Source organism: Ceratotherium simum, chromosome 5 (genome assembly GCF_057802395.1).
Source record: "Ceratotherium simum simum isolate JZ-2026a chromosome 5, ASM5780239v1, whole genome shotgun sequence".
NCBI classification, from domain to species: domain Eukaryota; kingdom Metazoa; phylum Chordata; class Mammalia; order Perissodactyla; family Rhinocerotidae; genus Ceratotherium; species Ceratotherium simum.
In genome coordinates, this window is record NC_141904.1 from 17,855,844 (window position 1) to 17,871,641 (window position 15,798).

Genomic DNA, 15,798 nt, shown 5'->3' on the forward strand with positions numbered 1-15,798 from the left:
TAGTACAAGAAAGGAAAATAAAGGACGAAATAAATGCACAAATATATAATAAAATATTATCAAATTGAATCCAGCAATGTACTGTATACTTTTTTTTTGTTTTTTGGTGAGGAAGATTGGCCCTGAGCTAACATCTGTTGCCAATCTTCCTCTTTTTGCTTGAGGAAGATTGTACCTGAGGTAACATCTCTGCCAATCTTCCTCTATTTCTTTATGTGGCACACCGCCACAGCATGGCTTGTTGAGTGGTATTTAGGTCCGTGCCCGGGATCCGAACCTGCAAACTCTAGGCCACCAAAGCAGAACACGCGAACTTAACCACTACACCACTGGGCTGGCCCACTTTTTTTTTTTTAATGTGAACAATTTGGGCTCATCCCAGGATTGAAAGGATAGTCTAATTTTAGAGAAATCTATTTGCTTCATTAACTGATTAAAGAACAAAACGTATATAATCATCTCAATAGACACAGATAAAACATTTGATAAAAATTCAGAACTTTTCAGAATTTAAAAAGTATTTAATGAGAGAAATAGAATGGAAATTTCCTATCTAGCGACATGGTATCTACCAAAACCCCAGAGCAAATAACACATTTAATAGTGAAACATCAGAAGCGTTCCCTTTAAAGGTGGGGGAAAGGAAAGGGCCTACTCTTCTTATCTCTAGTCAAGATTTTACTGCAGGTCCTAGCTAGCAATCTAAGACATGAAAAATAAATGAAAGCTATAAAGAGAGGAAAGGAAGAAAGAAAACTGTATTAAATCACAAATAGTAAGATTATCTATATAGAAAACCCAAGAGACTGCACAAACCATTAGACAAAACATGAGAGATAAGCAAGTTTACTGGTTACAAAGTCAATACATAAAAATCTTTCCTAAACATCAACAAAAAACAGTAAGAATAATTTTTAATAATATGACATTTTAATAGCAACAAAAACTCTAAAGTATCTTGGAACAAATCTAAAGAAAGCTTTAAAAGGTCTGTATGGGGCCGGCCCCGTGGCTTAGCGGTTAAGTGCACGCGCTCCGCTGCTGGCGGCCGGGGTTCGGATCCCAGGCGCTCACCGACGCACCGCTTCTCTGGCCATGCTGAGGCCGTGTCCCACATACAGCAACTAGAAGGATGTGCAACTATGACATACAACTATCTACTGGGGCTTTGGGGGAAAAAATAAATAAATAAATAAAAATTATAAAAAAAAAATAAGGCCTATATGGAAAAAATTATAGGATTTTATTAAAGAATATTTAAATAACTGGGGAGATATATCATGTTAAAGGGTGAGAAAACTGATGGCAATTGTTCCCAATTTTAACTATAAATTTAATACAAACACAAGAAAAATATCTGTAATATTTTTGAAGAATTTGACAATTTGACCAAAAATTCAAAGGCAAAACGTAAGTACAACCAAGACAATTTTGAAGACAAACAAAACGGAGGGACTTCCTTTACCAGCTATCCATACTTACTATAAAGCTACCATAATTAAAACAATATAGAACTGACGTGGGGATTTAAGACTAATGTGTGTGTGGAAAATCCATGTCAAGGGAAACATTACATAGGACTAGGGAAGGGATAAACCATTCAATAAACATTGCTGAGACAATTTGAAAAAATAAAATTAGATTCTTCTCTCGTATCAATTATAATCAATTCCAGGTGGATTAAAAACAAATATGAAAGGCAAAACTTTTAAATTATTTTTTAAGAAAATATGGGAGAATATCTTAACGATATTAATGAAGTGGGGTGGGTGGAGGAGGATTTCACAAAAAGCACAAATTCCAAAGGAAAATATAGATATATTTGACTACATAAAATGAAAAACTTTGGTGCAAAAAGACACAATAAACATAGTTAAGCCAAACACTGGGAGAAAATATTTGCAACCCATTTAATTAAAAAAGTATTAGTTTCTAGAATACATAAAGAACTTCTACAAACCAAAAATAAATAAAACATTTTAAAAAGTGCCCAAATGCTTCTTTGGCAGCATGTATCCTAAAATTGGAACGAAACAGAGATGAGCATGGCCCCTGCACAAACATGACACACAAATTTGTGGTGTGCCGTATTTCTAAGCCAGACACCAAAGGACAAATATTATATGATTCCACTTATATGAAATATCTACAGTGGGCAAATTCATAGAGACAGAAACTAGATTAGAGATTACCAGGGGCTGCAGGAAGGGGTATGGGAAGTTATTGCTTAATGGGTTTGGGGTGATGAAAGGGTTTTGGAAATAGACAGTGGTGATGTTTGCACAACATTGTGAATGTAATTAATGCCACTGAATTGTACACGTAAAATGGTTAAAATGCAAATTTTATGTTATATATGTCTGACCACAATTTAAAAAGCACCCAATACTAAAGATGGCAAAGATTCAAATGACATTTCAGGTAAAAGGAAATATGAATGACCTAACAATATCTGAAAAGATGCAAAACCTCATTTGCAAGTGAAAACACCAAGATAATACTTTTCACCCACCAATAGGCAAAAGTAATAAAGTCAGATAATAGCTAGGGTTGGTAGGGTATGGAGCGTCAAGAACTTTCATACATTGCTAGTGGGAGTGTCAATTGGTTTGAACAATTTGGATAGGAGTATGGCATCACTCAGTGAAGTTTAACATGTACCTCCTTATGTATTAGAGTAAGTACAGTCTGCCGTAATAAAGATACTAACAATAAAATGGCTTAAAGGTAAAGAAGTTTATTTCTCTCTCACATATCAGTCCTGAAGTTTACAGTCCGGATCAGGGACAATTTTGATCCTTATGGTCATTCAGGTACTCTGTTCTTTCCATGTCATTGCTCTGCCATCATCTAGGACCTGACCTTTTCAGCAAAGTTGAAGTTGGACCAACACTGCATTTGGGTTTTGGCTAGTGGGAAGAGAGAAGAGAGCCTGGAGGAGATACACCCACTGTCTTAAGTCTTTGATCCCAAAGTAGCCAAATGGAAAGCTGTTTATATTCCATTGGTGAGAACTTAGTCACATAGCCACATCCAACTGAAAAGGAAGCTGGGAAAAATGTCTAGCTGGGCACCATGTGCAAAGACGGGGAGAACGAACTGGGATGGACAACTAGCAGTCTCCATTATACCCTAGGACTCAGCAATTTCACAGTTAGGTAGACCTTAGCAACGCTCCTACACGTGTGCACCAGGAGACATACACAAGAAAGCTAATAGATGCACAATTCAAAATAGAAAAAAAACAGTAAACAGCTCAAATGTCCATCATTGTACAACAAAAAAAACAAATGGTATATTTGTTTTGGTATATTCATATACAGGAGCAAAAACAAATGAATTACTGCTGTACAATTGGGAAGATGTCCCTAAAGCAGTATTCATATTCAGCTGAGTGGTAAGTATTAATATTTAAATTATCAGTGCATACATACATATATACACATGCATGTACATTATATTCATTCTATGTAAGTATATATGTATATACTTACAATAACAAAGTTACTTCCTCAAAATGAACTAGATACAATTTTTCACCCAAGAGGCTGGTAAAAACGAATGTTTGTTAATATTAAATGTAGGCAAGAATGTGGGCAGATGGACAGCAAAGTATAAATTGCAGTTTTATTCTGTAGGGCATTTTGACAGCATCTAAAAAAACTTAAATTGGGCATTTCTCTGAACTGCAGTTTCACTGCTCAGCACTAACCTAGAGAAACAACGATGGAGGCACATAAGGAGGCAATGTGCGGAGATGTTTGTGCAGCAAATTTCAAAATAGCAAGAAATCGGGAATACCCTAGATGCCATTAATTAAGGAAATGACTAACTAAACTATGATCCAGCCATACAACTAAATACTATGCAAGAGTAAAAAAGAGTGATGTGGAACCATTTGTGCTCAATGCAAGTAGATCTTCAAGACCCAGCGTTCTGTGAAAAGGCAAGTTGCAGAACAAATAAAAGAAAACAGTATTATATTTCCCATAAGGGTGTATGTGTATTGTTTATTTTTTCCGAATTATCTCCAAAAAGAATTTGCTGTTTAAAAAAGCCTACATGAAGAACAATTGTTTTAAAATATTAAGCTTAAAAATGTTTTAAAACCAAAATTTTTATTTGACCATCTAAATAAAACTAAATGAAGAGATAATGCAACTCATCCATTCATTTGAAATATTTATTGAGTGCATACCATGTGTCAGAATCTGGGATACAGCAGTGAATTACAAACAAAGTCGTTTCTGTAAAAATTCAATCATTTGAAGGATTGAATTTCACCAAAAGTGAAACTTGGAAACCACAACACTAACCATTTCCATGTATTTTCATTAAGAAAACTCTCTGGGTTTTTAAATTTTTTTTAAAGTGAGTCAGTTGGACAAGTCCAGTAATTGCTCAAAGCCTCGGTTTTCCCACCTGAAAAATGAGGTGCATATATATCCTGCCCAGAAGTCAGTTAACAGGGACTTGAGAGTGCAAGATCTGATCATTCCCTTTTTGAAGTGCTATGTGTGGTTGATCAAGGAGGAGAAATGAAGGCAATTTATCTTGCTCTTCACAAAGATTCTAAGGTATAAAAAGCTAATCATTATAACAAGAAATACAGTCCAGATCAAAATACTGTTATGTGATCACACAACTAATTGGAGAGTGAGAACAGAGGGGACTTATTAATGGTAAAATCCACAAGTGCTTCTCAAGGAGGTCAACGCGAAATGTGTGCCTTTTTTAACACCTACACCAAGGACTCGATAATGCAGTAGAAAGCATACTGGTTAAACTTGTGTTTGTCACTTCTTGCCTTTGAAATCTTTCTTTTGAAAAATTCAAGTTAAGAATGGTTGGCTTTTCTAACGATCAATAGATGAGCCACAGATGCACACAGTTGGCTCTGATCTCACCTCGTCTGAATAAGGTGGTCCTGGTTTCTCAAACAGCATCAGCATCTGTGTCATGGCTTATCCGTCTGCCCCTCTTTCTGCCAGTATCAGGGATGGTTTCAAAGACCTTAAAAACATTGGCCTGAAAGTTCCTCCAGCACCTCAGGCAAGTGATCCCTATCTCCACCCCCACTTGACAGCCACCAGCATCAGACACTGCCCCACTTCCATGGTCTCCAACTCTGGAAACTCCCCTCTTGGACCAGGACCTCCCAGACTTCCAGCACCATCCCCCTCACCCACTCCTCATCACTACCCTCCAGCTTCATCACAAACCTCAGTTCTCAACCTCAACCCAGGTGTCCACACCATCAAGAACATCAGGTGCTCCTGGCTTCACTTGCCTCCTAGTCCAGCCTAGATCCTATGGTCAGACCATTTCAACCAAGCCAGGTTTGCTACCAGAGACTCTAGAATTGAGCTCTCCAATATGGCACCCATTAGCCACATGTGGCTAAGGATATGTGGCTAGTCCAAATTGAAATGTACTTTCAGTACAAAATATACTGAAATTTATACCAGCTTTCAAGGATTTAGTATCAAAAATGTAAAATATCTCATAATTTTTATATTGATTACATGTTGAAATGATAGGTTAACATAGTGTGTTAAATTATACTATTAAAATGAATTTCACCTGTTTCTCTTACCTTTTTAATATGTTTACTAGAAAATACATAGATTGCATTATATTTCTACCCTAACCAGCTGCTGACTGGAACTGTGGGAAACAAAATCTGGCTCTCTGGGGCCAGGGATTGGCAAGGATTAGGTGGGTGTCAAGGCCCCACAGAGGTGGGCTGTGGTGCAGAGCATCCTGGGGAGGCTAGGCTACCATGCAGAGGAGATGAGTCAGAAACCCAGCCCTACAACCACAGATATCTCTGCCCACAGCCCGTGGATGGGGAGGTGGCTTGCTGAGAAAGCAGCTGGCCTCGTCAGTAATACCTGGCATTTTTGCCATTTCAGCTGTTAGTGCTCACTGCATAGACCTGATGCAGAGAAGAAGAGGGATTTGGGCAGGCAGAAAGCCCCACGTCCACAGCTGAATGACAGTAAGAATGAGAAGGCTGAAAAAGAGAGTCTGGGTCACTCCAGGAGGAGAGGTAACATTTCACACAGAATGAGTGATGGAGACAGAAGTGTCACTGTCTGAATAACTCCACCAATTATCCAAAATGACCTCCAGAACCAAATGGGAACTTGAATATCCTATCAAGAGATTTGAGGTCTCCCTTATCCTGGAGATCTAGGTGAATCTATCTCATTCCATACCCCAGAACCAGACCCTGAGACAAAGATTAGAATGCAAGCCTATATGGAGGGACACTGGATGCCCCCCTTTACTGGCCAGTGCACCCATCCTCCAGCTGTAGCTCTGACTGCTAACATCTCACAGCTGACTCCTTTTCTGGAGCATTGCCTTTGGCCAAATGGGCACTGCCTCAGTGAGGAGGACACACCTGCCCACTGCCACCCTTCAGGAGAATCCTCAGAAAATTTCTAACTGAAATGGGGGTTCAAAAGGCCAGCCTCCTTGACTCCAGGGAGACCAATTCTGTGGTACAATTTGTGCCCCAGAGCTCCCCATGGGATCAGGCTGAAGCCAGTCTCAAGCCAAGACCAGCTTTGCTCAGCTCCTTCCCCTGCCCCATTCTACAGCCCTCTCCTCTCTTCCCTGAGAGTATCCACCACCACCACTAAGTCACTTTAACAAGACCCTGTCTCAGGCTCTGCTTCTAGGACCTCACTAAGACAGGAGGAAGGAAACATGGATAGGTGAGTGAGGAAGAGAGACAACAGAGGAGAAGCAGCCAATAACAGTGTATTATCCAGCCAGTCACCACCATGGATAAGTGGGATTAACTCTGTGGGGAAACTCAGGAAGCCAGTGTAGAACACACACCTAAGAGTTATCCCACCCAAGGGGCAAGGAAGCTGGGGTATTTATACACCAATTCTCACCCGACATTGGTTCAGGCTGCCAGGTGGGGATCATCAACCCAACAGCACTTATAGCCTGCATGAGCATGGGCAGGCAGCCCTCCAAGGTCCCAAAAGCCCGTGGGCCCCAGAGCTGGCAGTTGGAAGTCAGGCACTGTGACTGAAGTGCTCTGAGGAAACACAGGCAGGGCATAAGAGTTCCCAATTCTAGCCCCAAACTTCTGTTTTGCTTCATGAGTTCAATGCAGGAATCTCCACATCTCTACTAGGCACCAAACTGACCCAAACAGACTTGGCCCCTCTCTCCGTTCTCACACACGCACACTCACCACTCACACAGCGTTGTGTGTGAGGTAGACTTCACCAAGGATTCAGCAGTGATGAGGAGATATTTACTTTGCAGAAATACAAATAGCCTCAGAGATAACATTACATATTCCTGTTCTTCAAAGTCCTTCAGCTGCCCTGCCCAGGGCCCCTTCACCGGCCGCCTCGGCTCCAGGCTACCTATGTGGACAAGGGCCCACCAAAGGGTTCAGTAGAACAAAAGGGGCTTTCATTTTACAGGACTCACTTTCCTTAGAAGGTATTTATGGATTGATAAAGCTATTTTCCTCTCTACTACATTAGTATTGTGGCATGCCATGATATTGCCTGAGTTAAGAATTAAGTTTTAAGTTTGTGTGCTAAATTGGAGAGTAAATTGGAGAGAATTTGTTTTGTTTCTTGGCTGCATGACTTAGACAAGGGAAGGAGCAGGAATGCAGATACCAGCATCGCCCAGAGAGCCTGTGGAGAGAACCAGAGCTGAAAGTGAGGAAGTCGACACCAGCGTGTAGGAGGAGGTCATGGAGAGGACATGACCACTGGCTGACCCACCAGCTGGACCTGGGCAATGGAGGCTCCTCACCCCCTCCTCTGTCCTTGGAATATACCTTCTGCCCACCATCCACACAGTAGGAGCCATTTCAAGGATGCAGCCTTGAGAGAGCGGAGTGTTGTTGAGACCATCTGGAGGGTATACATATCTGAACTAGTTAAGGCCTCTGTATAAACTTTTAAGGTTCTGGAGCGTGAATGCAGACATCTACTCTCTTTGTGGCCATGCAAGACAAGCCTCATATGTAAGCTCCCTTGCTTATTAAGCCTGCCACCTATCTGTCTGGAGAGGTCTGTCTCTTTCTTGGGTCTCTCCTTGCCCTCTGTACACAGGGGGCCAATTTTGGAACCAACACAGCCACATGGGGGGAGATGTCAATTAGGAAATGATGTCCCAGGACATGCCAATGAGACTGTTCCCTTCCCTCTGGCACCCGGAGGACAGCGCCCACCACCCCCAGGAAGCCTCCGCAGCAGCGAGGCAGGGCTCTCTGTTCCCGCCGTCAGTCAATGATTTATTCAGCAAGATTTATTCTGAAACATGTTGCTGAGCACCTGTTGCATGCTGGGCACCAGGCTGGGCGCTGCAGAACCATGACGGGCAGACAGAGTCCCTGTTCTCATGGATGCTAAATTATAGATGAGACAGACCCTTCCCCCAAAACTAAGCAAATACAGTAAGATCATCTCAGACAATGCCAACTAAAAACCATATAGAAAGTAAGACGCTGTGTGACAGAAGGTGACTGTTGGTGGGATGAGGGGCACGACCACACCCAGGGCCATCTGGGAGGGCATCTGTGAGGACACAGCATTTAATCAGGAGAAGTAAACAGAAATGTCAAAAAAAAAATTAGAAAGAGCGGGAAGAACAGTGGGGCTGAAGCCTAGTACGTGAGGAGCAAAAAGATGAAACTGTAGGACATGAGGATGGAAAGACGGGCAGGGTTCATTTATGTGGAGCCCACTCTGTTCTGAGTTATGATTTTAAGTACAGTGTTCATGGAGGGATCCAGCTGGGACTGGGGGTAACATGGCTGGGTGCACTTGACTTTCCCCCACCCCTACCCAATAATAACAGCAGTGCCTGGGACTTAATGCTCACTACAGACTTGGCCTCTGTGGGTGCCATTTTGCCTGGGCTAAGGGAATGGCTTGAGTGGCCTCCAAAGGCCCCTACCAGCCATACCATGCAGAGGGGGCTCCGCCTGCTCCAAGAGAGACTGGCTCCTGCAGGAGGTGAGCCCCCCAGATTGCCCACCTGTGTGTGATGACTGGGTCTCTTGTCTCTTCGGAGGCTTTGGCCCCACTCCTAAGGGGCAGCAAACAGAAGCAGGATCTTGCAGCCTGGGATGGGGGAGGAGAGTCAGAAAGCAGCTGCAGTTGCTCTCCGCCTGCCAGCCCATGCCCCCCTGTGCCCTGCTGTCTCTATGAGCATAGGGGCACTGGTGGGAGGCTGGGGCTGGCAAGCACACTCCGAGGGGCTCTGAGTAGGGTAGACCCTGGGGTATGTGAAAGAAGAGTCCATAGCTGCCGCCATGCTTTGGAATCTGGAGACCCCTTCCCAGGAGAGGTTTACTGACCACAGCGCCTTGGGAGCACCAGCCTGGATAGCTGTCTCCACCTACAGGAAGCCAAATTCCCTTCTCCTCACCCCAAAAGGCTACAGGGGGCATAAACGGAGTCACAGCCAAGCTGAGCTCCTGGGAAGAACCCTTCAGCTCCTGAGATGACCACGCTCTCTGCTCCCGCATGGGAGCAGTCAGACTCCACAAGGAAACGCTTGCACTCTGCTGACGAGACTGAGGGCCATCTTGGAATGTCATGGGGCAGAGGACGGAGCCCTCCACTGTGGCGCTGCAGAGGCCCGGCCCCCACGGGCATCATCGGCAGGGACACAGCGAGGAGCATCTGGGTGAGAGAGCCCCCTGCATCCAAAGCCAAGAGCGGCTCTGAGTCCTTTCCACATGAAGCATTTCCAGACCACGGGGGGAATGGAAAGGGAGAAGAAAATGGAGGATAAGAGAGAAAGGGAGGGCAGAGAAGAGAAAACAGAAAAGCAAGAAGCTAGCGAGAAGCCTTGCCTGGCTCTCTGTCAAGTGCTCTCCCCCGAAACGACTGGCACGGGCACAGCGTGTCCACCAGCCAAGTGTCTCCCTCGCAGCCATTCCAGCCTCCCATTATGGCCGGCTAACAGAAATCAATCTTCTTAATGCTGCCTCGAACAGAGAGGGAGGCCAGCCAACCCTGGCAAGAGGATCCAGCCGTGCATCAGCTGCACCGGGTGTGTGGCATTAAAGGGTCAGGTTTCCCCCATCCGCCTCCTCTCCTGGCACGGAAAGAGCACAATGCCCACAGTGCCTCCAGGGGAGAAGGCGACAGGGCGGCCCAGACTGATGTCTCAGACAGGCCTGGCCAGGATGCCTCTGCTCAGCATACCTGTGTCTGCTTCCGCCCCACCCACCCTGGATGTCTGGATCCACTTTCCTGCATGAAGATGTCTGCAACTTGATCTCACCAGCACGTTTGCAAATAACCCCTCATCCCTGCAGTTTTTTCCTCTAAGTCAGGGATCCACAGTGCATTCAGCTTTAAGAATATCCTTTAAGAATATTCTGGATTCTTCAAGGGTCAGTGGACAGCCACTAGAAGAGAAGATGAAGTGTCCTGGATCTGGTAACGTCTGAGGGTGGAGATGGGCATGGATTGCTCTTCGACAGCCCTTCAGTCTGTCCGCCTGCACTCAGCCTGGAGAAGGGACAGCGGAGGTTCTCTTGGCTGCATTCAGGAAGCCGGCGGAGCTCATGGCGTGGAAGCAGCAGGCTGGGTTGCCCTGCCTTGTGAGCCTTACTTCCCCACTGCGAGTCTCAGTGCCTAGGGAAGGAAGCTAGGATGTGACTACTCTTGTTAGCATCTGCCCCAATGCATTCTTGAAGTTACCTTCTGGCCAACATGGATTGATAATTTGTATCAAATTTGGGGATGGTTGCTAAGGGAATCAGGAGAAAAGAGTTTGGTATGTAAATCTTATCATTGTTTTCCAAATTAGCATCAACACAAGCTGTAACTTTGAAAGACTCTGAAGCTAATTAGCCCATGTACTAGCGATTAAAACAAAACAGACACAAGAGGAAAACTCTGGAGTGGGGCTGATGATACTATTATTTAACTATTTATAGTTTTCTTTGCCACTTGACAAGAAGACGGTGGGAGCTAAGAGGGAGCATGCAAAGACCCTGTGAGTAGGGAGACAAATTCCATCACCTCTCATCAACTATAATGCAGTTAACCACCGATGCTTGCGGCTGGGAAGGGCAAAGGAAAAGGATCTTAAACAGTGTTTGATGACAAACTAGCTGAATGCCTCAAAATCACAAGGGGAAGATTGTTAAAGTCTGAAATCAGAGATTAGGATAAGAAGTGCCAGTAAATCCTGAGAATAGAATCAGGTTAGTGGAAAAGAAATGGAAGATAAGTAGAAAGAATTGTAACTGTTCTGAAGTATTTGCAATCCTTTAACTTTTATTCTGAATAATCTAGCCTTATTGATGCAATCTTTTTGCTAAAGCCAGTTTACATTTAACAACTTTAAGACATTTCCTTCTTCTAGGAAAGGCGTAAATTTGTGAACGAGTGTGTTAGATGCAATGATTCCCAAACTCTCATGGACTGGCTACAACAGAATCTCCTGGGGGTTCTATTAAAAGCACAGATCTGAGAGCTCCACTATTGAACATCCTGATTTAGTAGGTCTGGATGGGAGGTAACAGCATGAACTGTCACTGTCTTTCCAGGAGACTTTGATGGGCAGCAAGATTTGAGAACTGTGATCTGGTCTCTCTGTTATCCACCCACTGGACTTCGAAGGCCGGCTATTTGGACTACAAAGTCAAGGACCCACCACACACTTGCTGGCAGCTCACCTCAATGGAGAAAGCATCCTCATGAGAAGAAAAGTAACCCTGACGTGCTGGCTCTGCACATCAGTGAAATGACAGGGAAGAAGCTCTGAGGCGTGACAGAGGAGCTGGCATAATACATTTCCCCCATGTCTCAGAAATGAACCCATTTACACTCCATGTCCTAGGGCTGAAGAGATGAGGTAAGAGGGAATAGAAATAACTGTAGGCTCTCATCCTACACCTGCACCTCAGCTCTGCCCCTTTTGGGTGGACATAAGCAGGCCAGATTAGAGGTCAGGAAAGTGCTCAGACGGGAGGATAACAACCAGGACCAAAGCTGGCTATAATCTTCCCAAAGGCTGGTCCTTCCCTCCCCACAGCTCCCTGCGGCCCCTTATGGGGCCTTTGGGGTTATTCCTCTGGTGGAGCAACCACTAACATCAAGGATTTTTCAGAGTATATTATTAACTATCCATCTAGTCAGGAAAGTATCTATCAAGTTTCAATTATGTGCCAGACACCTGAGTAGCAATACTCAATGTATGTTAGAGTCACTTGGGGAGCTGTTAAAAATTACGAACGTCCAGGCTCACTTGAGAAATTTCTAGTCTCTTGGTTTCAGGTGGGGTCTAGGCAGCTGTGGTTTTGAGAGCATCCCCCGTGATCCTAATGCACAGCCCAGGTTGAGACTCACTGTGCCAGTGTTACAGCTGTGGTCCTCAAATTCCAGCCAGCATCAGAACCACCCGGAGGGCTTGTTAAGACAGATTTCTGCATTCATACCGAGACTCTCCTGCAGCAGGTCTGGGATGGGGCCCAAGACTTTGCTTCTCTACAAGTTCCCAGGAGATGCTGATCCTACTGGTCCAGGATCATACTCAGACCTGTGGAGGTACTTAGTGCCTGCATCTCATGAAACCTGCAGTCAACCAAAAATATGTTCTCTTGCCTCTTCCTTAGCCAGCATCAGAGCCCACCTGAAAATCACCCTTCTGCACCACAGAGCCACCTGAAGCTATTCATAAGTCTCCAAGCCCAAGCCCCTGGCCTGAGTGGAGGGCCTGCTTTAATAAGAAAGGTACGGAGAGCTGCGTTCCCTACTGGAGGCTCTGGGGGGAGTGTGCTCCCAAGCTCAGTCAGTTGTTAGCAGGATCCAGTTGCTTGAGATTGTAGGACTGAGGTCCTGTTTCTTTGCCAGCTGTCAGTCGGGGCTCCTTTTAGCTCCTAGAAACCTCTATGGTCTTTGCACGTGGCCCCTCTATCTTTGAGCCAACAATAGTGCATTAAAACTTTCTCATGCTCAGAATCTTTCCTGGCACCCTCTTCTGCTTTTTAAGGGCTCATGTGATTATATGGGGCCCACCTAGACAACCCAAGATAGTCAACTTGTCTTAAAACCAGCTGATTAGCAACTTTAATACATCTTCAAAGTCCCTTCACAGCAGTACCTAGGTTAGCGTTTGATCGAATAACCAGGGGACAGGAATTTTGAGAAACATCTTTAGACTTCCGCCTACTATACCACTTACCTGTTTGTAGTGCTTTCCAGTGAGCAGGCACTCGGAGAAGCTGCTCCTTCCTAGAGTCAGCCCTGTAAATAGTTGGTACTGGGACATCCAGAATCCCAAGGCTTCCAGCAGCCGGGCCAGCCCAGAGTGAGGAAGGGATGCCAATGCTGACTGAGGGGAGGAGGGTTGTCAGTGCCTCTGGCCCTATAAAGAGGAAGAGAAGGAAAAATGCCCCTGGCCACTGTTAAAGCCTTTCATTGCTTTAATTAGAGCTCCAGTAACTTTTAAGCAGGCCTTGCAAAATTAGGATCTGTAGGCAAAGTCTGAAGCAGGATAAATGAGGTCCTTGTTTCTGGGAAATTTGGGTCTGACTAGCTAAAGATAATCCTCAGTAATGGGGCAACATGTTACAGATACCCTCCAGGCACACTGCCTGTAATCTGTAATCCATTCGCCACACCACAACCACCCACCTGATCATCCAATATGCAAATCTGATCATGTTCCTACCTGTTTCTGATCCTTCTGTGGCTCCCCATTTGCTGCTACAGATTCCAAGTTCCTTGAGGATATGGAAGGCCCCTTGATCTGGCCCCTGTTGGTCCCTCCAGCCTTATCCCTCCTGGCCTCACACTTGTCCTCCCTAAGAGTTCCAAGCTCCCTGCACACATTGTGACACTCTACATCTCCAGATCTTTGCTCTGGCTGACTCTGCCTAGAAGATCTTTTGCCCTAGTCTTTGATAAATCACTCATCACTCAACTCAGGTGTCTGCTCCTGCAGGAAGGCTCTTCTCTCTCCAGGAGTAGGCCAGATGAGGTGCTCCTGGATATTGATGATCCAGTTATGCATCTATCTCCTCTCCTAGGTGAAGAACCGTTTGAACAGTGCACGGTGCCTGGCACAGCATGGGCCCTCAAAAATGTTTACTTACAAGCAATGAGAACAACATCTTTGGCAAGAACTTAGAGTAATCAGACCCAGATTTGTGTATCTGAAGTTGCATTGGAATTATCAGTATGGGGATCAGCAAAAGGCCAGAATAGGCCCTGTCTGCAGGACTTGCTTCTTCTTCTACAGGGGCCATTGCAAAATGAAAATGCAGGGCCGTTTGTTAAGCAGTTATTAAGAATTTCAAGATGGCAGAGCATTAAACCAGGCATGGGATGTTTCTGAGTGTGGAGCCCTGAGAGACTTCTTGAAGTCAGGCCTGCTACTCTGGAATCTTGACATGGGCTAAAGGGTAGAGCCAGGAAGGCCAAACACTCACCTTCCATTTCCCAAAACCCCTCAAGACTGATTTTAAACGTCTATGAAGTCAACCCATTGCAAAAGTCTTTTAGTTGAAGAGGGATATAGCCCAGTCTCCAGTTGAGGCTTCTTCCTTTGTCTAAGAGGAAGATACCACCTACAATAAAACACCAGCCACATAGTATAAAGCATGTCTACTTCAATAGCCAGGGACCTGGGCACCTGGGAACCCATTTCCCCATGCAGTGGTTGAAAAGGCCAAGTCACACCAATGTGCACATGTCCACAGCCACCCTCTACCCACAGCTGGGCCCAGAAGGCTCTGGGTAGCAAGATAGAGCCAAATGGAAGGGCTGGGATGCAGATCAGATTGTCCTCCGGAGCAGACCACAGTCCAAGAGGCTGGGATGGGCATCCACATGGCAGGACAGCCTCTGGGCAGGACCAGTCAGTCCTAGGTACGCAACCAGTCACAGGGAGTTCCACTGAGCGTCAAAGAGCTACAAAGAACACAGACCTCTCAAGCTGGTTTTTAAATGCTGTTGGGTGGGGATGGAGCAGAGCTCTTGCTGGATGCCACAGAGTGAAACGGGGGGGCACCCCGCCATGGATGAAGTGGAACTTAAAGGTGGCCCAGAGCAAGAAAGCTGTGAGGACAAGTTTCTCCCTCGGGGCTCCTGCTCCATCTTCCCTCCTCTCCCCCTCCTTTGACCAGCACCTTCTGCCTATATGTAGTTTCTGTCCCCATAGGTCTTGGGCTGCACAAACCCCAGGGCCATCTGGGCCTTATTCTCCCTACGCCATGGCTCTGCTCCTTCAGTCCCTAGGCTCATGGCCCAATCCTTTCTGTTTTCCGCATTCTCAAGGGAGGAGTCTGAATTGGCCTGACATGAGCCCAAGCACAGAGTCTCAGTCTCAGATGGCTGGCCAGGCAGTGAGGGTCAGATGACCTTCCTTGGTCCAGCTAGCTGTGGCTCAGGGAACAGGTCATGTGGTACAGCCCCCAATTAGGCCCACTCAGCCTCCCCTGGGGGATCGTGGGCAGGGCAGGCGGGAAGCGCCCTTTCTGGTACAAGGCAGAGAAGGCCCTGCAGGGTAGCCCGGGTGGTAAAAGATCCAGGCAGACAGGCAGGCAGCACAAGAGGCGCCTGGCCAGGGAATGCTGTCCTCAGGCACTGGGCTGGGGTTCATGCTGGAGGGGGAGGCTCCCAGGAATCTGAGGAAGGTCCCCAAATCACCTGGGCGCAGGACAAGGCAGAGCAAGACCTGACTCAAAGCCATAGAGATTCTGCCACATCCCAGAGGGCTCCTCACATCTGCATTTCTGACTCTCTACCACAAGAGCTATTAGGAGAGGAGAACCACAGG

The 15,798-nt window shown here is 45.6% G+C and overlaps 1 pseudogene; it reads left to right on the forward strand.

Moving 5' to 3' along the window:
- Positions 1 to 1,994: 1,994 nt before the first annotated feature.
- Positions 1,995 to 2,095, forward strand: LOC147916977 (U6 spliceosomal RNA; annotated as a pseudogene).
- The last annotated feature ends 13,703 nt before the right edge of the window (positions 2,096 to 15,798 follow it).